The sequence below is a fragment of the Narcine bancroftii genome, chromosome 6 (genome assembly GCF_036971445.1).
Source record: "Narcine bancroftii isolate sNarBan1 chromosome 6, sNarBan1.hap1, whole genome shotgun sequence".
NCBI lineage: Eukaryota > Metazoa > Chordata > Chondrichthyes > Torpediniformes > Narcinidae > Narcine > Narcine bancroftii.
This window is the reverse complement of record NC_091474.1, coordinates 141,645,498-141,670,025: the sequence shown is the minus strand read 5'-3', so window position 1 is coordinate 141,670,025 and position 24,528 is coordinate 141,645,498. Positions and strand designations below refer to the sequence as shown.

The window sequence follows — 24,528 nt, the reverse complement described above, 5'->3', positions numbered from 1 at the left end:
TAAAATAGTATAGATTAAATTTATCATAATATGCTGAGACAGAAAAAGAAACAATAAATATAAAAGGATAGATAAATAAATATTCACTGTTTCAGTTACTGCAAGAAAAAGATGTGGTGTTTCAATAGTGCAGGAAGATATTTTGGTCATCCAGAGTAGTTTATGAATAGGTTGGGTTAGTACAGGCCCTGATAGGAATAGAATCTAAAGGTACTGGAATTCACTCTTCTGTACTGTCTGCCTGCAGGAAGCAACATGAGGAGATTGTGACCAGAGAGATGGGGATCCTTTATGATGTTGGCTGCCTTCTTGATATCTTTGGTACCCATGATGGACTTGGCTAGGTTCTGTAGCCTTTTGCATTCCAGGGTTCTTGAGTTTCCAAACTAGGCTGTGATGCAATCAATCCGTTTATTTTCCACAGGAGAACTGTACAAGTTCAGTGGAGTATCTGATGACATGCCAAATCACCTTCGACTTCATAGAAAATAGAGGTAATAGTCTGCCTTCTTCACGGTTGTATTAATGTTTTGGCTCAAAGGAATTGTCCTCCAATATATGAATTCCAGGAACCTTAATTTGAAATTTAGACCTTCACCACGGTAACAGGCATTTTCAGCCCACGAGCCCGTGCTGCTCAATTACAACCAATTGACCTACACCCCCAGTACATTTTGAATGGTGGGAGGAAACCCAAGCAGAAACGGTGAGAACATATAAACTCCTTACAGACGGTATTGGATTCAAACCCCTATAACGGTTGCTGCTACTGTGACACTGTTGTGCTAACAGCTATGCTAACCATGAACTTGAAGGTATTAACCATCTCCAATGACATGCCACCAATATGGACACTTGCATGACCTCTATGCCTCCCCATCTAAAAGTCTTGCTGACGTGGAGATCAAGATTGTTATTCTAGCACCATGCAACTAGATTCTCTATCTCTATCGTATATTTTGACTCTTCATTATCCATTATTCAGACAACAACGGTAATTGCGTTGGAGCCAAACTTGACTATGCAATCATGGGTGTAGAGAGAATAGCTGTGCAGGTTACAGGTCTTCAAATACACATCAAAGCATGCTTTAAATATGATGAAAATCTCTGCGTTCCAGATCTTAACATTATCCAGGTGAACTTTCTTTTCCCGATCTATGCCTTCAGTTTTTCAACCAGTCAGATGAGAGATATCATTTATTTCTATTTATTCTCTCTTGGCCCCACCAAACTTTTTATACTCATTAACTGATTCCTTTGTTCTGAAACAGCCCATTCATTCTTTCCCTTTAACTAAAGCTTCCTACGATAAATCTCCCCTGCACCCCCTCATCTTCATTGTAATGTGGAAACCAAATTTAACCTAACCAGAATTAAGAACAATTCTTGCATGAGTGACTTTCTTCTATTCTCTGTCTCAGCTAATATCGGAAATTATCCCATATGTTATTTTAACCAGCTTGCCTAACAGTCCTGTTACCTTTAAGAGCACATTAACATACATTTCAAGCTGCCTCTGTTCCTCCAATCCACCCAATATCCTCATTGTTTTTTATATTGCCCTGCTTGGTTATGCAAAGTTATTGCATGTTACATGAAAGACCCCAACAATGAAGACGCTGTTTACATCCGGTACCGCACGGATGGCAGTCTCTTCAATCTGAGGCGCCTGCAAGCTCACACCAAGACACAAGAGAAACTTGTCCGTGAACTACTCTTTGCAGATGATGCCGCTTTAGTTGCCCATTCAGAGCCAGCTCTTCAGCGCTTGACGTCCTGCTTTGCGGAAACTGCCAAAATGTTTGGCCTGGAAGTCAGCCTGAAGAAAACTGAGGTCCTCCATCAGCCAGCTCCCCACCATGACTACCAGCCCCCCCACATCTCCATCGGGCACACAAAACTCAAAACGGTCAACCAGTTTACCTATCTCGGCTGCACCATTTCATCAGATGCAAGGATCGACAATGAGATAGACAACAGACTCGCCAAAGCAAATAGCGCCTTTGGAAGACTACACAAAAGAGTCTGGAAAAACAACCAACTGAAAAACCTCACAAAGATAAGCGTATACAGAGCCGTTGTCATACCCACACTCCTGTTCGGCTCCGAATCATGGGTCCTCTACCGGCACCACCTACGGCTCCTAGAACGCTTCCACCAGCGTTGTCTCCGCTCCATCCTCAACATCCATTGGAGCGCTTACACCCCTAACGTTGAAGTACTCGAGATGGCAGAGGTCGACAGCATCGAGTCCACGCTGCTGAAGATCCAGCTGCGCTGGATGGGTCACATCTCCAGAATGGAGGACCATCGCCTTCCCAAGATCGTGTTATATGGCGAGCTCTCCACTGGCCACCGTGACAGAGGTGCACCAAAGAAAAGGTACAAGGACTGCCTAAAGAAATCTCTTGGTGCCTGCCACATTGACCACCGCCAGTGGGCTGATAACGCCTCAAACCGTGCATCTTGGCGCCTCACAGTTTGGCGGGCAGCAACCTCCTTTGAAGAAGACCGCAGAGCCCACCTCACTGACAAAAGGCAAAGGAGGAAAAACCCAACACCCAACCCCAACCAACCAATTTTCCCTTGCAACCGCTGCAATCGTGTCTGCTTGTCCCGCATCGGACTTGTCAGCCACAAACGAGCCTGCAGCTGACGTGGACTTTTTACCCCCTCCATAAATCTTCGTCCGCGAAGCCAAGCCAAAGAAGAAGAAGAGTGCATAGCAATGCTCTACTTTCAACATGGCACATTATATAATCTGCTAAATGGGATAAAATAATATTTTAGATATTCTAATCACTACAGCAAAAAAAAAAATTGTAATGTTTAATTTTGCTTCTGAAAAATACTTTATCTATGCCATGGGCTTCTTCAGCCCTCCTCCTCATTGAAGCACACCATTAATGAACAACATTCAATTCTGTTTCACTCTATTTTAATTCAATCCACAATGCCTGATTCATAGCCCTCACCCCATTCTCTCACCATATCATTCCAATATTTCTGTTAATTTGAAAGTTTGCATTGAACTGACAAGAAAAAAAAATGGTAGTTGCAGGTCAAGTCTCCCCATTAAAAATCAATTCCAAATTGATTTTGGGCACATTGTGACAGATTATGTTGTATTTTATACTGTACATAGATATGTTTTAAAAGAGATAAATGTGTCAGGGTTTTAGTGTAGGTCACATACAAACACTTCAAAACAGATCTTATTTAAAATACTGGAGCTCTGCTCATGCTGAGTGCCTTTGCAAAATCTTTGAAGAGTGCCCAAGGGACTTATAAAAAGGCAATAGATGAAAGAACTCGGAGGGTTAGGTTCGGAGCCGCAGGCTGTCTGAGTGAAGCTTGCTGTTCTAAGAGGGTCATGTGGTTTTGCAAGCAGAGGGAGTCAAACAGGCTTTTCTCAGGGAGAGAGAGAGAATTCTCTCTACAGTGCTATAGTTCAGCAGCAGCAGCTGGGACCGGAACAGGATAAGCTGACAAGCTTGTGGAAAACCCCCATTTTGAAGACAGGTCATGAGTTCTTAGTTCAGACTGTTCAAAGCCCTTGAGGTCCATACAAGATCATCTGGAAAACCCTGATGGGGCAAGTTTTGTCAGCAAGACACTGATGTGGCTGATTAGAAGAAATCAGTTTGTGTCCAGCAAACAACAAATCTCTCTCTGAAAACTAACAAGAACCTTTCTGAGTGGTAACTAACCATTTACCTTTCAAGCACCAAAGCCTGGTGAACTTCATAAATGTTAAATTCTCTGCACAGGATAAGAATTGCCTGAAACCAGTGAACTTGGAGGAGTGAGAAGTGAGATTGGACTGTGAATCAAAGAACTTTTCTAAGTTACATACAGGAGCACTTAGAATTAGAAGAGGTTAAGTTAAGTTAAGAAAATTAATAGTGATAAGTTAGAGTTTGATCCTGTTTTAATGTTTAAAGATAATTAAAAGCAACTTTTGTTTAAGTAACCATTTGTCTTGGTGAATATCTATTGCTGCTGGGTTCTGGGGTCCTCTAAGCTCGTAAAATTATCAATTGTGGTTATTTTGACTATCTGGAAAAAATTAATAGTGATTCAATGTTTTGTCATGAAGGGATGTGTATACTACATGCCCTGAGTAGTTTAGTTTATCATTAATTGGTTGTTTTTCAATCATTACTCGGAACCTTATTTTCTTTGATGCATAAATCAATGATAATTTTTTATAAAATGTTATTTGTTTGCTGATTTAAATTAGCCTTTATTTCTGCTGAACTAACAGGTTTTTCAGACAGTTAAATATTCTTCTAATTAATACTTACATACACTTCAAATTAACTTTTATTTTTACTGATGTCCCCTGTAGAATACACATTTTTGATTAAATCTATTAAATTGAAAAGGATCACAGGGAAATGATGCTCTGATCTGTGAAAGGAGGCACAGTTGTTGACACTTGGGGAGCCAGATGCCAAACCATTGGGATTTCTGAACCTTTGGATAGCAGATTTTTACATCTACACCATATATCCATGTTGGAATCGATTCAATCTAACCAACTCATGGAAGATCAAGCAGCACCTATGGAGGCAGAAGGACAGTCGACATTTTGGATCAAGACCCTGCATCATGACTGAGAATGTAGAGAGACATAAGCAGTGTAAAGAAGTGAGTGGGTGGGTTGAGGTAGTTGCCAAGGCTCCAAGTGAAAGGAGGATGATGAGCAGATGGAGTCACGTGATGGGAGGAGAGGTTGGAAGTAGAGTCAGGCTGGAAGGTTATGAGTGGAGATATAAAGAGCTGCAGATTTTGGAATCTGATAAACAAGGGAGGTAATTAGCTTAATCAGACAAGGGAGAGATGTTGAAACCATTAAGGGAGGAGATGGGAGACTCAGTAGATTAAGTGTGTAGGGGATGAACAGATAGAACCAACTGAGGAAGGGAAAAAAGAATTGGAGAATGGGGATATTGAGGACGTAGTTGGAAAAAAAAAGGGAAGGTAAGGGAACCAGGATGGATTATAAAGGGAGCGAAGTGAATACTGGGTGGGGTGGGGGGGAGGGCTACCTGAAATCGGAAAATAAAATGTTTGTACCACTGTGTTTAGCCTCATACTAGTAATGGAGAAGGCTGAGATCAGTGTGGCAACAAGAAAAGGAGTTAAAATGGCATGTAATCAGGAGCTCCTAAGATCTCTGGATGGTGATGAGGGCAATAGTGTAGGAACAAGTGTTGCAGTGGAAAGGGGAATAGCGGGAGTGTTGGAGATGGAAGAAAAGTTCACCATTCAAGGGAAAGGACACCTTACAAAGGAGGTGGCATGGAGGCAGGCGTAATGGAAAAAGAGCTTGGCATCATTTGTGACCTGATAGGATAAGGGAACCATGGTTGGCAAAAGAGGTGAAACAGCTAGTTAAGAGGAAGAAGGAAGCATACAGAAGCTTTAGGGACTAAAAGCCAACTTGTAAATAATAAATAATTAAACAGAGAATTAACAAGAAATGCCTGAATATTTCCAATTCATTGAAATGCAGCACCTCAGCAACAGATAAGATATATCAAGGTAAACAAGGCAAGCAGCATCTTTCTAGACAAATGGAGCGAGTGAGAAAAATAAAGATTAAAGAAAAACTAAACATTCATTTGGCTTTGACTCCTAGACACAAAATGAGAATTATTTAAGGGATATTGTTAGAAATCAGCGGAGATACAGTCCAACTATGGAATAATTAGCTGAAATAGAAACAAGACATGAAAATGAACAGATGTTCTTAAAACTCTACACAGAACCTTCCAGTATTTGGATTTTTCACTTGATTCAGAATGCATTATTTTGCCTGTTAATGACAGGGAACCCTGAGAAGAGATTACAGATGTGAAAGCAAGGATATGAACATATGGAGGTATAACATGACATATTTTATTAAATGGTGCCTACAGTTATATAACCATACCAAAGCTGAGAGAACTTTGATGTAAAACTTTTACTATATACAATGAGACTTTTTATTTTTTATATAAGACATATCCATGGCTGACTACTAATTGCATGGAGTCCTGTTAATGTACAGAAGCAATAGCAATACCCTGATTGCATAGAGGTAACCAGGATCAGGATAAAGAGAAATGTCTCTAAGATGGAGCAGGTCTTTATGATTCTGTTGCCCTTCGATGGTAAAAGAAAGGCATCCAAAGGGCTAGTTTTCAGACTCAGAAGCTGGGGCTATTGGCTTGTGAAATGGCTAAGGTGCTCCCAGCAGCTGGGAAGGTGGTGTCAGCAAAGGTGGTGTCACAGTGACAATCCAGAACTGAATGGACCCTGACTATTCTGGCTGGTTGTGGGGAGACCTGAAAGATTATAGGTCAAGTCTACTGAACGAACAGCTCGGACAATATCACTAAATGGATGAACTGGATGTAAAACAGGTCTCACAAGAAATTGAAATGAAATGCCTGACCATCACACCTATTCCTTTGCACAATGCCTTGCTACTGAATGGATCCAGAGGTGGAAGAGAAAAAAAACTATTATGCTCCCAGCTACCTTTGTAGATTTACTGTTTCTGTGCTACCCAAGTATTCTCCACAGCCCTTTTCATGATTATCCTTTTTGTTATGGTCCTACTCAAGGGTATGTGTATCTTGATAAAATGTGTACAACTAAACACCTTTTGCAGTACAATCTGATTAGTTATGAAATTATAAAAGGGATAAATTTAAAATATTTGTGGTAATTAAGCATTATTTTGTGACTGTAAAGAATTCTGGGAGTTTTCACATTGAAATTGGCCATCTCTTATTGCTAAGGATTATGGGATTGTAAATTTCTAACTAAGAGTGAACTTTCTGGAAAAAGAACATTTAAGGTTTTCATCTTCCCAGAAGGTCTGTCAAAATAAATCAGTTATAAGGGTTCTCGTATCAAGAAAGAGCAACAATCTACATCTGTAGGAGACATTAGCTGTGACAGTGTTGGATGAGTAATTGAAGCTAAGAAGTAATTAGAGGTTTTGGGAGACATCGCTGAATGAACAAAGAAATTCTAAGTCCATGAACAAATGTGAAAGCTTTTTCCAATTAGAACATGTGAAGTCATATTTATTTACTATGATCTAATTTACTATGTAAATTGACCCATTTCTGTTTGAACTTTGAGAAGGGAATCTAGGAATATCAGTGCTATTTCAAAATGCTGCCCCCTATCTCCCACCGGTGTTACAATTGAAGTATTAAAACTGATTGTATTTTAAAACTCGTTCTGTGATTCTCCGCTGTGTTCTTTATTCACAGATAAGTTTGCAGCGTGGGCGGACTTTAACAGGCTCATGAGAATTATACGGTCACCAGGAAGCAACTTAAGAAAGGACTTAAGAGCACAAGTAGGGAGTGAGCAAACACCATGGCAAGTAGGATTAAAAAAGCTCCAAAGCATTCTATGCATACGTGAAGAACAGAAAAATGATTAATGTGAAGATAGGGTTGGTTAAGTATAAAGGAGGAGGGAATATGCGCCTGGAGGCAGAGGTAGGGGAGGTCCTAAATCAATACTTTGCTTCAATGTTCACCAGAGAGATAGAACTTGGTAAATGTGAGGTTAGCACAGAATAAGTTATGTCCTTGAGCATATTGAAGAAAGAGAAAGTGCTAAATCTTCTAAAAATGTTCGTATTGATGTGTCCCCAGAACTGTTCAAGATATACCCCAAATTACTACAGTGAGTGAAGGAAGAGAATGCTGGGGCATTAGCAATGATCTTTGTCTCCTCACTGCCCATAGGGGAGCTACTGGAGGATTGGAGAATAACAGATGCAATCATCTTGTTTAAAAAAAGTAATAGGGGAAATCCTGGGAATTATAGGCCAGTGAGTCTTACGTCAGTGGTGGGTGAACTACTGGACAGGATTCTTAGGGACACATCAGGGATTCTTAGGGTGGAGAGCTGGGCAGAAAAGTGCCAGATAAGAGTGAAGTGATGCCTTTTGGAAGGCCAAACTTGAAGGTGGAGTACATGGTTAATGGCAGGATTGTTAAGAGGAACCTTGGGGTCTAAATCCATAGATATCTCTAGGTTGATGTGTGGTTGATAGGTTAGTTAAAAGGCTTGTGGCATTCGGGCCTTTATTAGTCAGGGGATTGAGTTCAAGAGCCCTGAGGTAATATTGCAGCTCTCTAAAACTCTGGTTAGATCAGAGTTTAGATCACTACAGGAAGAATGTGGATGCTTTGTAGAGGATGCAGAGGAGATTTAACAGGATGTTGCTTGGGATGGAGAACATGTCTTATGGCGCAAGCACAACAGATCCCTTGGCTTTGGAAAGAAGGATGAGAAGTGACTTTTATAGGTCCATAGATTATGAGAGGCATAGATAATGTGGCCAGCCAACACCTTATCCCTGGGGCAGGAATTGCAAATACCAGAGGACATGTTTAAGCTGAATGGAGAAAATTTTAGGGATGATGTCGGAGCTAATTTTTTTTGTTTTACACCAGCAGTTTTCAAACTTTTTTGTTCCACTCACATACCACCTTAAGTAATCACAGAGCACCTATGGTATAGGTATTACTTAAGGTGGTATGAGAGTGGAAAGAAAAAGTTTGAAAACCTCTGTTTTACACTAAGAGTGGGTGCCTGGAATACATTGCCAAGGGTAGTGGTGGAGGCTAGTCCAATAGGGGCACTTAAAAGCCTCTTAGACAGACACATGGATGCAATTAAAAAAAATAGGTGTGTAGGTTTATGTAAGATGGTACAACATTGTGGGCTGAAGGGCCTATACCATGATTTAATGTTCTGTGCTCTGTCCACCTTGTATTCTGAATCTGTCAAGGACAAAGCTTTGGCAATTCATTAAGGATCACATTATTTCCCTACCACTTTAGCTCCCAATGCCTGCACAAATCCCCTCTCTCTGCCCCCTGTACATTCCAAAGCTCAGGACCAGATCTGCTGGCTGCACAATCAGACAGACTTCCTATAACGAGCAAAGCAGAATAATTACAATTATAGTTAGTGCAAGGTGTAAAAGTTAAAACCTTGTGTTTTTGATTCATAGTTAATTTTGTTCCTATCCCTTCAAACTGACCGAATTTATATTCATTGTGTGATGACATTGTTTAATGGGTTTATTGTAATGTATATGTTGAACATTTAGTGGGTAGGGAGGGGGTGGGAAGGAGGGAGGGAAGGGAGGGGGGAAAAAGGGGAGAAAATGACACTGTGTATATTCAAGAGGGAAATGTTTGTATGTATTTTGGTTAATATGGTTCATAGTGTGAAAAATAAAAAAAATTAATAAAAAAGTAAAAGTTATTATTTGTAGCATTACCATAGTGACTATGTGTAGCACAAATATAAGCTCTCACGACTGGAGGGAGAACACATGCTTTTATTAGCTTAATAACTCAGGGTAGGGTCTTACAGTGGTCTTCAGAAGGGCTCAGGGTTATATATGAGTAGATGGGGGCAGAGCCAGCCATCAATACAACACATCACTAGTGAATCCCAGTTCACTGCATTCACACCTTCCTGCAGAATTTAGGGTCTGTGGATGAAGACAGATACAGAAGAACAAAAATAGAAAATTATACAGTTATTTACAGATTTAAGAGGTCCGGGGATCTAGAGATCCTGGTGGAGCGCCTCAGCACTGAAGGGCCTTGGGCTCCTTGGGTCTTTTGGTCCCCTTGTGAGGGAGGAGAGGTGGGCTGGGTTTTCAGCTCTAAAGTGGAGGGGGATACAATTTCCTCCTGAGCCAGATTCCCCAAGGCTATGGCTGGGGCTGGCGAGAATGAACTCCATGGCTCGCAGGGCACTTGAGGCAGTGGAGTTTCTGTTCCAGCGGGTACCAGGTCCCTGATGGAGACGGTGTCCTCCCTGCCATCCAAGTACTCCACAAAGGCATACGTGGGATTAGTGTGGAGCAGTTTCACCCTTTCCACCGTGCTTTGCCGAATGCTTCTCCTCATTTACTTCTTGAGAAGGACTAGACCAGGAATGGTGAACCAGGTTGGCAGCATAGTTCCTGATGCTGACCTTATCTCAAAATTGAGTAAGAGTTTGTGAGGAGTAGCATTGGTTGCAGTACATAGTAGCGAGCAGATGGAATGGTGCGCCATAGGTAGGACTTCCTGCCAGGGTGAATCTGGAAGGCCTCTTGACTTGAGGGCCAGTTTGAAGCCTTCCAGACCATGGCATTTTCCTTTTCAACTTGGGGGTTGTAGCTCGTAGTTCTGCTGGATGTGATGTTCCTTGCCAGCAGGTTCTGACGTAGCTCTTCGCTCATTAAAGATGAACCCCCGTTGCTATGTATTTAATGTAGTTGGGATAACCAAACAGGGTGAAAATGGAGTCTAGGGCCTTTGGTGACTGATGAAGTAGACGTGTCCAGATATGGGATGGTGAACGGGAAGTGGGAGTACTCGTCAATTATAGAGAGGAAGAAAGTATTCCCATTCGTGGAGGGAAGAGGTCCCTTAAAATTAACAATGAGTTGTTCAAAGGGCCTAGATGACTTAATTAGGGGTGTCTTTGTGGGGTGGTAGAAGTGTGGCTTGCACTTCGCGCAGACCTGGCAAGACCTGGTCATTTCCCTGATATCCTTCATGGAGTAGGGCAGATTGCATGCCTTTACAAAATGAGCCATATAGGTGACCCTTGAATGGCAGAGCTCATTATGTAGGGACCGCAGTTGACCTATATATGCAGAGGCACAGTTTCCTCTGGATAAGGCATCTGGAGGGTCATTAAGAGCTCCTGGCCGATAGGCAATGTCATTAATTGTATGTGAAGAGCTTGATCCTCCACTTACCAATTTTGTCATTCTTAATTTTTCCCCTCTTGACACTATTGAACATAAATGCCACAGAGTGCTGATCAGTGAGGAGCATAAATTTCCTACCAGCCAGGTAGTGTCTCCAGTGCCTCACGGCCTTCTTTTCCACACAGGGGTTTCAGATCTCATTGCCATGCAATGTCTGAGGGGGAAAAGCATGCAAATGGCCTGCCCGCCCGGTTGAAGGTAGCAGCCAGGGCTATGTTCAAAGCATTGCTTTTCACTTAGAAAGGTGCATTCTCGTCCACCGCATGCATGGTGGCTTTTGAAATATGGCTTTGAATGTAGTTAGAAGCTGTTTGGGCTTTAGCCAAGAGAGGAAGCAGAGTGGCTTTTAGGAGGGGGGCGAACCTTATCAGCGTAATGAGTGATCCACTGGGTGTAATATGAAAATACCCCAGGCATCTCCTCAAAGCCTGGGAATGGGGAGCTCCAACAGGGGGCACATCCTATCGGGGTCAGGGCCAATGATGCCATTCTCCACCATGTAGCCATGGACAGCCAGACTTTTAGTCCTGAACACATACTTACTGGAGTTATAAGTGAGGTTCAGGGCTTTTGCTGCATGGAGAAAGCTCTGGAGATTGGCATCATGATCCTTCAAGGTGTGGCCACAGATGGTGATGTTGTCGAGGTAGTGGAAGGCAGCCTTCAACCCATACTCATCCGCCATCCAGTCCATCTGCCTCTGGAAGATGGAAACCCCATTAGTAATACCAAAAGTGACCCTCTGGAATTGATAGAGATGACCGTTTGCATCAAATGCCATGTAGGGTCAGTCCTTGGAAGGATTGGCAACAGGTGATGAGCAACTTTCAGATCAATGGTCGAATAGACCCAATACTGCGTTATATCATTCATCATGTCCAAGATTCAAGGGAGGGGGTACGCGTCCAGGAGTGTGTACCGATTAATAGTTTGGCTGTAATCAATTACTATCTTGGACTTGTTTTCACCTTGTGTTTTTCACGGGCTGGTGCTAGGTTCAATTATACCTTCATTGAGTAGACGCTGTGTCTCAGCCTTTATGAAATCTCGGTCAGCTGTGCTGTACCACCCACTCCTGGTAGCAATAGGTTTGGATCTGGGATTAGATTTGGAAAGAAGGTGGGGGGTCAATATTTAATGTGGGTTCCGACTTTAGAGGCCCTCCGTTCCAGACCATAATGGGAGGGAGGGAAGCAGAATACTCCAAGGTCCCGCTTTTAAGGTGACACAAGATGTTCAGACCCAACATTTCCGAAGCATACAATTCGTTAAGTACATACAGGTGTATTTTACAAAAGTCCCCCCCATCTTCAAATGACAAATGTACTATACAATAAATATGAGTAGAGTGCGAATGGAATGCGAGGAATATACGATAATTGGAAGGATACATCTTCAGGATGTATGAAGCTTTCAGTAGATCCTGTGTTGATTAGGCATTTAGTAGAATGTGCATTTACCTTGACAGTCACTATGGAGTTGTTAAGTTGATGAGGTCTGTCCTGATCCAGAACCATAAGAGGCCAGGATCCTGGAGACTCCGTATTCCTCACTTGAGAGGCCCACACCGTCCCGATTTACCTGCAGGCAAGATGGCATTGACTTCATGGCATGGAAAGATAGCTGGCCTCCTTTCTCCTCTGACGATGAAGGTGCCGAATTTGAATTTGAGGCACGGAAACATGGCCACCGAGCCTTTTTGCTCTGTTTATTAACTGCCATCATCCTCGGTGTGTAGCGCAGCAAGTGGGTTCAAGCCAGATGGCTTGAGGCTGGAATCGGATCCGGGAGTGCTGCAGGCCATGGACTTCCCCTGGCTTGCCTTCGCATGGCAGACCCTCGCCCAATGACCCCTCTTGCTTCAGCTGGAGCATACAGAGTCTTTTGCCGGGCATCGGGAGTGAGGATGTTGACTCGTACCACAGAAGAAATACTCCCTAACATGGGAGTGCTCCCTAGCACTGGAGACAGCTGCTGTTAGGGGAGAGCTAGTGGAAACGGCCAATCCTTGGTAGGGCTCGTTGGGGTGAATGAGTTCTCTAGCTTCAAGGTTGTCGGTCTCAAGCTTGGCTATTCCAGTGATTTGGCCAGCACGATGAGGCTAGCCAGGTCCTTCTTACCTGACTCAAGAAGTTGCTGCCTCACGTACCTCAAGCCGACCCCCACGACTAGAGTGACCCGGATTTGTTCTTCCTCCCGAACACGGCTCATAGCCGTTTCATTTCACAGATCCAACAGGTAATCATCGATGGTCTCTCCTGGCCATTGGTGACATAGAGCGAGTCAATGGCTCACTAGGACCTTGTTCTAAAAACTTCAGGTACGAAGACTTCAAAACCTCAATAGCAATGTCATGTATACAGCAGTCCCTGATGACCGCATACCCTTTCGTTCCTATCCTCGAAATGAGTCCAGACCATCTGACTTCATCGATGTTGAAGACGTCTCTGGTCACACCTGGAAGGAGTCTAACTAGTACGTGAACTCCTCAGCAGCGTCGGGGGCCAGAGGGTCAATCACCAGCATACCTGGCTTCAGTAGCGCTTCCATCTTCTAGAGATATAAACTAATAAAATTGTAGAGTGAATAAAAGCTCTCATGATTGGAGGGAGAACACAGACATTTATTAGCCTATAATTGAGGGTAGGATTTTACAGTGATCTTCAGAAGGGCTCAAGTTTAGGCGGGAAACCAGGGTAATATATGTGTAGATGGGGGCGGAGCCAGCCATCAGTACAACACATCACCAGTGAATCTCACTTCACAGCACTATGTTGTCATATGTCGTAATATCCAAGTAGAGCAAGAGCTTGCATCTCATTCTTGGAAGAATTATGAGGGAGTTCGTAAGCTTGAGATACTTTTCTTTGAATCGAAGTATAAATGGCACTTTCCAAGTTCTAGTATTTTCCAATTGCAAAATGTGTCATCTTCAAGGAAACATGAGTGACAATATTCCAGATTACTATCTTATTAATCCAATAAACCAAATTTTGTAGATGCAGCTTTATGTAGACCGTGCATCTTGGCGCCTCACAGTTCAGCGGGCAGCAACCTCCTTTGAAAAAGACCGCAGAGCCCACCTCACTGACAAAAGACAAAGGAGAAAAAACCCAACACCCAACCCCAACCAACCAATTTTCCCTAGCGACCGCTGCAACCGTGTCTGCTTGTCCCGCATCAGACTTGTCAGCCACAAACGAGCCTGCAGCTGACGTGGACATTACCCCTCCATAAATCTTCGTCCGCGAAGCCAAGCCAAGAGAGAATTCATAGATAAAACAGATAAACATTTTGCATTGAGATTTTCATAACTATGAATGAACAAAGCATCTTTTTTTTTCTCTTTGGCTTGGCTTCGCGGACGAAGATTTATGGAGGGGGTAAAAGTCCACGTCAGCTGCAGGCTCGTTTGTGGCTGACAAGTCCGATGCGGGACAGGCAGACACGGTTGCAGCGGCTGCAGGGGAAAATTGGTTGGTTGGGGTTGGGTGTTGGGTTTTTCCTCCTTTGCCTTTTGTCAGTGAGGTGGGCTCTGCGGTCTTCTTCAAAGGAGGATGCTGCCCGCCAAACTGTGAGGCGCCAAGATGCTCGGTTTGAGGCGATATCAGCCCACTGGCGGTGGTCAATGTGGCAGGCACCAAGAGATTTCTTTAGGCAGTCCTTGTACCTTTTCTTTGGTACACCTCTGTCACGGTGGCCAGTGGAGAGCTTGCCATATAACACGATCTTGGGAAGGCGATGGTCCTCCATTCTGGAGACGTGACCCATCCAGCGCAGCTGGATCTTCAGCAGCGTGGACTCGATGCTGTCGACCTCTGCCATCTCGAGTACTTCAACGTTAGGGATGAAAGCGCTCCAATGGATGATGAGGATGAAGCGGAGACAACGCTGGTGGAAGCGTTCTAGGAGCCGTAGGTGATGCCGGTAGAGGACCCATGATTCGGAGCCGAACAGGAGTGTGGGTATGACAACGGCTCTGTATACGCTTATCTTTGTGAGGTTTTTCAGTTGGTTGTTTTTCCAGACTCTTTTGTGTAGTCCTCCAAAGGCGCTATTTGCCTTGGCGAGTCTGTTGTCTATCTCATTGTCAATCCTTGCATCTGATGAAATGGTGCAGCCGAGATAGGTAAACTGGTTGACCGTTTTGAGTTTTGTGTGCCCGATGGAGATGTGGGGGGGCTGGTAGTCATGGTGGGGAGCTGGCTGATGGAGGACCTCAGTTTTCTTCAGGCTGACTTCCAGGCCAAACATTTTGGCAGTTTCCGCAAAGCAGGACGTCAAGCGCTGAAGAGCTGGCTCTGAATGGGCAACTAAAGCGGCATCGTCTGCAAAGAGTAGTTCACGGACAAGTTTCTCTTGTGTCTTGGTGTGAGCTTGCAGGCGCCTCAGATTGAAGAGACTGCCATCCGTGCGGTACCGGATGTAAACAGCGTCTTCATTGTTGGGGTCTTTCATGGCTTGGTTCAGCATCATGCTGAAGAAGATTGAAAAGAGGGTTGGTGCCAGAACACAGCCTTGCTTCACGCCATTGTTAATGGAGAAGGGTTCAGAGAGCTCATTGCTGTATCTGACCCGACCTTGTTGGTTTTCGTGCAGTTGGATAATCATGTTGAGTTACTTTGGGGGACATCCGATGCGCTCTAGTATTTGCCAAAGCCCTTTCCTGCTCACGGTGTCGAAGGCTTTGGTGAGGTCAACAAAGGTGACGTAGAGTCCTTTGTTTTGTTCTCTACACTTTTCTTGGAGCTGTCTGAGGGCAAAGACCATGTCAGTAGTTCCTCTGTTTGCGCGAAAGCCGCACTGTGATTCTGGGAGAATATTCTCGGCGACACTAGGTATTATTCTATTTAGTAGAATCCTAGCGAAGATTTTGCCTGCAATGGAGAGCAGCGTGATTCCCCTGTAGTTTGAGCAGTCTGATTTCTCGCCTTTGTTTTTGTACAGGGTGATGATGGTGGCATCACGAAGATCCTGAGGCAGTTTTCCTTGGTCCCAACAAAGCTTGAAAAACTCATGCAGTTTGGCATGCAGAGTTTTGCCGCCAGCCTTCCAGACCTCTGGGGGGATTCCATCCATACCTGCTGCTTTGCCACTTTTCAGTTGTTCGATTGCCTTATATGTCTCATCCAGGGTGAGGACCTCATCCAGCTCTAGCCTTAGGGGCTGTTGAGGGAGCTGGAGCAGGGCAGAATCTTGGACTGAGCGGTTGGCACTGAAAAGAGATTGGAAGTGTTCTGACCATCGGTTGAGGATGGAGATCTTGTCGCTGAGGAGGACAAAGCATACAGTACAATGAAATAACAATATTCAACTTTAAACAGATACAAGAAGAAATAAATGAAATTAAGACAAAATAAGATGAATTAAGATGAATTCAAAGAAAAGTATCTCAAAGAATGAGATGCAAGCTCTTGGTCCACTCAGATATTATGATATATGAAGTCATAGTTACTATGGTAACACTACAAGCAATACTTTTTCTTAAAGGGTTAGGCACAAAATTAACTATGAATTTAACCTTTACTCAAGGTAGCAATCACATACAGTGCTAACTTTAGTTTACAGGACTGGAAGGAGGGGCATGAGAAAGTTTGATTGACCACTTTCCTTCCCATCATACATGCAACAAGGTCAACTTCTGGCCAACACTGGCCTGGCAATTAGAATAATCCCTGAATTAAAATTTTGTCTCAGATTAAAAACACACACCACCCTAGCACCATCCCTCCCCTTTCTGATAGTAGTGTGGGGGAAAAAAGCCCTTTGTAAAGCCATAGCTGCTTCTCTGAAGGAAGGTGGAAGCTTATTCACACCATCAATTATACTGCTACAATACTACTACACAATCGCTGAGCATATTAATTACAATCTACACACTTCAAATTTATATTGAATTAAGAAAGGAAAATTATATTTTATTTTCCTCACTTACTTGTCATCTTAATTGTAAAAATGTCCTTAGATAGAATTTTCATGCTGAAGGCCAATTAATCTAAATGAAATGGCAAATCATGTTTATGGGTGATGTAAAACACCTTTTGTGCTTATTAAAGCACTTTAATTCAATTTTTTTTAAAATAATGTTTTCAAATTAATTCCAGTGTTATAATTGGATTAAACCTTGTTTTTTTTTTGTTCAAAGGATTATCTGTTTATGAATTGATAACTTATTCAGTCAAGAGGTGAATATGTGAATTCAAATTTTTCAAGTTTCAAGCTTTCACATTTTAAGTTCATTTATCACAGTATACCTGCACAGTAAGAAGGGTTCTTCTGCCAGTGGACTATCAAGTCAACTCTAACATTGATAGAGATGTACAAAGTACCAGTAAAAGCATAGAAATGCTGGAGGAACTCAGCCAGTTTTTTCAGCATCCAATAAAGCAAAGATATATTGCTGACATTTTGGGGCTGGGTCCTTCTTCAAGGAATAAGAAGAATGAGCCAGAAGCAGAAAGTCTCAGAATTCTGACAATGCCGACTGGGGGACAATTCCAGACCAACCAAAGGTGATATTTGGATATGATAAAGTATGAGTTAAGAACGTATTATGTTTGTGCAAAAGGAGATGGGTAAAGGGAGATAGGAAGAGCTGTAGGAAGGTGACAGGGCAAGAAGTGGGGGTGAGCAGGTTTGAATGAAAGCCAGAGAAATTGATATTAATGCCATCTGGTTGGAGGGTGTCCAGTCGCAAGATGAAGTGTTGTTCCTCCAATTTGCTGGTGGTCTCAGATTGAAATGGGTGGTCACTGGGAGATCCACGCTATTTGAGAAAACTGAGCTGAGATACTCAAACAATGCGATCTCCCAGCCTGAATCTAATCTCTCTGCTGTAGAGAAGACCACAGTGGGAGCACCTGATTCACAAGTGGAATATTACTTCATTTGGAAGGACTGTTTGGGGCTCCAAATGGTGCTGAGGTAGAAGGTGTGGGCACAAATGGAGCAAGTCCTGCAGTCACAGGGTTAGGTCCTAAGGGAACTATTGGTGAGGCTGGAGGATTGGACAAGGGAGTGACAAATGGAGTGATCCCAGCAGAAGGCTGAGATGGGAATATGTGTCTCGTATCTAGGAAGAGGAAGTGTGTTGGATGCAGAGGCTGGTGGGGTGGTAGGAAAGGACAAGAGGAATCCTGTCCTTGTTGCGCGTGAGGACAGAGGGGGCCAGGGCAGATGAACAGGTAATGGAAGATATGCAGGTGAATGGCAAGTTGATGGTGGTAGAGGGAAAGCCATGTTGTTTAAAGAAGGAGGACATCTCTGATGATCTGGAATGGAAGTCCTCATCCTGGGTGCAGATGCAACAGAGATGGAGGAGTTGAGAGAATGGAATGGAATCTTTACAGGGGACAGGTTGGGAAGAGGTGTAGTCAAGGTAGCTGTGGGAGATGGTGGGTTTCTAAAAAAATGTCTGTTAATAGTTTGTCTCTCGAGATGGAGACAGAGAAATCGAAGAAAGGGAGAGTGATGCTGGAGGTGGACCAAATGAATTTGAGATCAGGGTGGAAGTTGGCTGCAAAGTGGATGAAGTCAACAAGCTTATCATGGGTACATGAGGAAGCACCAAAGTAGTCATCAATGTAGTGGAGGAAGAGTTGAGGGGCTTTGCCTGTGCAAGCTTGTAGCATGGATAGCTCCACATAGCCAACAAAAAGGCAGGCATTGCTGGGGCATATGTGGGTACCCATGGCTACCTCTTTTACCTGGAGAAAGTGGGAAGAGTCAAAATAGAAACTATTGAGAGTGAGGACAAGTTCTGCCAGCCGGAGGAGGGTGGTGGTGGAGGGGGACTGATTAGGTCTATAGTCCAGAAAGAAACAAAGGGCTCTGAAGCCTTCGGTATGGGGATGGAGGTGTATAGAGTAAATATGAGGTGAATGAGTTCAGGGAACTGGAAATTGTTGAAGTGATGGAAGGTGAGTGAAGTGTCCCAGATGTAGGTGGGGAGGGACTAGATCGGGGGTGGGGGTGGATGGGACAAAACAGAGTTGAAGGTATAATAACAGACACACTTATGACTAAGAAATTTATTACTAATATGTATATAAAATTACAAGAAATGACAAGAAAAAAAAATATATAAATCAAAATTACAATGGGAGAAAGATTTAAATATACAAATTCAAAAAGAAGTATGGTCAAAATTGTGTCAAGAGAGTGTTACAAAAACAATTAATACTTGATATCAAATGGTTCAATATAATTTTCTTCATCGATTATATTATACTCCACATCAATTGAAAGGACAATTCTAATTATTCGGACAACTGTTTTTGATGTAACATGGAAATAATGAGTTAATTGGGTTTGTGGATATTTTAAAAAAATTATTTATCATTGGTATCAATACAAAAAAAATAATTCAATAATAATACTAAAATTATACCAAAATAAATATTTTTTCTCCCCAACCCCTCTCCCTCCCAAAAGAAGGAAAAAGAGAAGAACACCTACTTCTACATATTTATTATTAGCATATATAATATTCATTGATTATTTTTGTAGCTTCTAATTGAGAGGGGTGGGTAAGATGGAGAATGTGGATGGAGTTTTATTCATAAAATCTATATACGGTTTTCAAATTATATAAATGTTTTCAGTTTGATTTCTTAAGATATATGCATTTTTTTTCTAAAAGTATACAATTTTGCATTTCAATATGCCATCTTCCTAATTGTACCACACTTTCAGTTTTCCATGTTCCTGCTATACATTTCTTTGCAGTTACTACTGCTACATTTTAAAAATTTTCTTGATATTTGTCCAATTTCAGTTTTATACCTTTTTCATATATATTCCTAAGTAAAAATATTCTTGGATATTTTTGTATCTTTATCTTCATAATTTGTACTAGCAATACACTCAAATCATTCCAAAATTGTTCCACTTTCTCACAGGACAATATCAAATGTTTAAAAAAAAGTCCTTATTTCCATGTTACATCAAAAACAGTTGTCCGAATAATTAGAATTGTCCTTTCAGTTGATGTGGAGTATAATATAATCGATGAAGAAAATTATATTGAACCATTTGATATCAAGTATTAATTGTATTTGTAACACTCTCTTGACACAATTTTGACCATACTTCTTTTTGAATTTGTATATTTAAATCTTTCTCCCATTGTAATTTTAATTTATATATATTTTTTTCTTGTCATTTCTTGTAATTTTATATACATATTAGTAATACATTTCGTAGTCATAAGTGTGTCTGTTATTAAACCTTCAAAATGACTTTGTTCTGGGAATTTCAAATCTGTTCCTAATTTCTTTTTTAAGAATGATTTTCGTTGGTAATAGGCAAAAATTATATTATTTTGTATATTATATTTATCTTTTAATTGCTCAGAAGTTAAAAAGATCTCAAAAAACAATCTTTTATCCTCTGTATACCTTTACTATACCAATTATCAAATAAAGAATTATTCAAAGTGAAAGTAATAAAATAATTTTTGTTTTAACAACATTTTAGAATAATAATAATTTTAATCCCTCTCTCCATATGAATCCCATTCCATATTTTCAATATATGTTTTAAAATTGGTACTTCCATTTTTCCTTTAAATAATTCACTATTCCATTTATACAAAATTTGTTCTGGGATAGTTTCTCAAATTTTATTCATTTCAATCTAAACCCAAGCTGTTTTCTCACCTATTTGATAACAGGACAAAAATCTTAATTGAGCTGTTTATAATAATTTTTAAAATTTGGTAATCTTAGTCAAATTCCATGTTAATTTTTCAAGACCAACACTGGACATTTTACCTTTCCAAATACATTCTTGTATAATTTTATTCAAACCCCGAAAAAATAATTCTGGTACATGAATGGGTAACGATTGAAATTAATATTGTATTCTCGGAAAAATATTGATCTTAATATGTTTCACCTGTCCTATTAACATTATTGGTAAATCTTTCCATCTTCTCAGATCTTCTTCCATCTTTTTCAATAGTAGTGAATAATTTAACAAATAAATTATTTATATTTCTGTTAATTTTTATTCCTAGGTATTTAATTAATATTGAATCATTTTCACACTTACATTTTGTCAATCTTTTACATTGTGAATAATCCATATCAACCATAGGCATCACCTCATTTTTATCAACATTAACTTTATAACCCAATGCTAATCCATATTCTTTTAATCTCATATTCAACTTATTTAACAATATTTCTGGTCTTGTTAAATAAACTATAACATCGTCTGCAAACAAACTAATTTTATGTTTTTTTATTAACCTATCTCAAATCTTTTGTTTTCTTTATCAATTCTAATTATTTCTGCTAATAGCTCTATTGCTAATATGAATAACAAAGGTGACAATGAGCAACCTTGTCTAGAAGACCTTGCTCATAAAAAAGGTTTTGATATTTGTCTATTCGTAATCACTTCTGCTTTTGGATGATCATACAATGCTTTTATCCATTTACAAAAGTATTTGGAATCCCAAATGCATTAAGTGTTTTAAACAAAATATCCAATTCCAATCTTTCAAATGCTTTCTCTGCATCTAATGCAACTGCTACCACTGGAATATTTATATATTGTGCTATATATATCAAACTTAAAAATTTAACTATATTATCTGCTGTTCTTCTATTTTTAAATAAAACCAGTTTTATCTCTATTTATTAATTTTGGTAAAATTTAACTAACCAATTAGCTAATAATATTAATACAATTTTATAATCCATATTCAATAATGATATAGATCTGTATGAGGAAGGTTGTAAATAATCCTTTCCTTTCTTTGGAATTACTGTTATTAATGCTCTTTTAAAAGATTCTGATAGATCATGTTCCTCTCTCACTTGGTATAATACCCTCATTAATACAGATACTAATAACTCCTTAAACTCTTTATAAAATTCTGGTGAAAAACCATCTTCACCTGACGTTTCATTATTCTGTAATGACATCATGGTCTCAAACTATTTCAGAAAAAGTATTAGATAATCTTAACTTTTCATTTTCATCTAACACAGGTAATTTAACTTGTCTCTAACACTCTTCTATTTTATTATCATCTTTCAAAGATTCTGAATGATAAAGCTTGGCATAAAACTCCTTAAAATTATCATTTATCTCCTACATTTTATAAGTAACCTGACCAGTAAATTTCTTAGTAGCAGTTATTGCTCTTGAAACTTGTTCTGCCTTGAATTGCCATGCTAATACTTTATGAGCCCTTTCAACTAATTCATAATATTTTTGTCACGATCTCAGTATCACTCTCTCCATTCTATAAGTTTGTATTGTATTAAATCTTATTTTTGAAATTCTAACAATGTTCTTTTCTCCTCATTTTTTGCACTTGTATTTCCTTCTCTACTTTCATTATTTCTTTTTCTAACTGATCCACCGCATTCATATATTTTTTTCTTTACTTTTGAAGTATAACTTATTACTTGATCTCTTAGATATGCCTTCATAGAATCCCATATCATAAATTTACTCATAACTAAATCATTATTAGTCTCAAGAAAAAAATTTATCTGTCTCATAAAGTCACAAAATTATTTTTCTTCAGTAATGTTGTATTTAACCTCCACCTATAACCTATCTTTTGTTCTTCCTCCAATAAAAATGACAAAATTAAAGGTGAATGATCAGATAGAACTCATGCTTGGTACTCAGCCTTCTGCACTCTGGATTGAACTTGTACAGAAATTAAAAAAAACATATCTATTCATGAATATGTTTTATGTTGAAAAGAGTAAAAAACTATTTCACTTGGGTGAATTCTTCTCCATATATCCACTAGCCCCATATCTTTCATTAAATCTATTGCTAATTTAGCTACTTAATTTTTCATAATTTTATCACCTGACCTATCCAATTTAGGATCGAAAGTACAATTAAAATCTCTCCTAATATAAATTTTCCATTGGCATTTGATAATTGCATAAAAATATCTTGTACAAATTTATCATCATATACATGAGGTGCATATACATTTATTAAGGTCCATTGTTCTGAATAAATCTGACAGTTTTCCATAACATATCTTCCTTCTGTATCTACAATTGCATCTAGTATTTTCACTGGTAAATTTTTATTCATCAATATTGCTGAATCTGTAGCTTTTGAATTAAATGATGATGCTTATTACAGTTCCTACCCGATCTCTTTTTAATTTTTCATGTTCTTTTTCTGTCAAATGTGTTTCTTGTATAAAGGCAATATCTATTTTGGCCTTTGTCACATATACTAATAATTTTTTTCCCACTTTATTTTATTGTATCCTATTAATATTAATTGTAATAAAATTCAATTTTTCAGCCATTAGATACTGTTCTGAACCTACTAACCATCCATCCTTCCACTCCCATCTCTCTCACTTTTAAAACACTAATATTAAATTTCATAATATATTTGTTATATTTCAGTGTATTAAAAAGAGAAAAAAAGAAAAACAGAAAAAATAGACCACCCCCCCCCCGCCCCACCAAAGACACGTATTAATAATACGTCCTTAAAACTCTGATCTATAGGAGTTGCGGTTGAAACAACACCAGCACTCATGACTCTGCAGAAGTTAGGCCTACACTAACCAACTAACACACACAAATTACTGTATTATCTCTTATATAACCAGATAACCAAATAACAGTTTACAGCGCAGAAACAGGCCATATTGGCCTTTCGACTCCTTGCCAACGTTGCCAAAACCTCTTCATATCCTGAACTTCATTGCTCAACAATTTTTACATTATTTCTTTTACTAAAATTTTATAAAAAATAAATGTTTTGAGTTAGTTGATCTTTTGTTGCAGCCACTTCAGCTTGAATTTTTTTCATCTGTTCTTTAACATTTTGAATCTCAAATTCATTTCCTTTAAGTTTTTCTTCTACAACTTCAATTTTTTTATCTACTTGCTGCATCGTTCTTTCCACCTTCTTTGTAAAATTCTTATTTTTAACTATACTCTCATTACCTTTTTTAACTTCTGCTGTTAATTGCACCAAAGATTGCTGAAAAATTTCCATGTATTTCTTCATTTCAGCTGTCGATATGTCTCCTTCATTTTTTCTCCCTTTTTAGCTCCTTGTTTTAGATGTAATTCCTGTTCTTCTTGGTCTTCATCCTGATCACTGCACCTGGAAACTTCTTGTGTTTTTTTTAAAATTACCTCCTTTTTTGTGCTCTGCATATGTGCGAGGAGTCACGCATGTGCAGTCACTTCTTCTCCCGTGGCAGGTGGCCATTGCGGGGGAGACAGCAATGTCCAAGGTCTCCCCAGCTCCAGGCATTTCACCTCAGGCTCCTACCTTCTGAACAGCTCCAGGATTCTTCTTCAAGGTAGGCCTCTCTTTTTCTTGTGAAGTAACAGCTGTTTTTTCTTTCTTTGGTGACATCTTGTACTTTTTACTTGGTCTTCCAACAACTTTTCCTTCTATTTTTTCAACCACTTCAACCTGTTTTTTAAAAAAATTCTTTAACTTTTTCGGAGAAGGGATTCAAAGTCTAACAACATGTCATCACATGGGAGGGGAGTCACGTGATGGAGTAGTGGCCGGTCAGGGAATTCCAGCCCTCTCCGGAAAAGTTAAAAAAAACGCACAAAACACAAAGGTACAAGAGTAAAAATTAAAACAAAGTAAAAATAAAGGTGAGAAGAAAAAGGCAGCGAAGAGAGAAAAGTTGAAAACAACGGGAAGAAGAGAAGAAGAAAGAACATCGGAAGAAGAAGGTGAAGGCCT

The 24,528-nt window shown here is 40.0% G+C and overlaps 1 long non-coding RNA gene across 8 annotated transcripts in view; it reads right to left on the bottom strand.

Moving 5' to 3' along the window:
- LOC138736542 (uncharacterized) overlaps positions 1-24,528 on the bottom strand; it is a 492,063-nt gene that overhangs the window by 423,602 nt on the left and 43,933 nt on the right. The window lies entirely within an intron of this gene.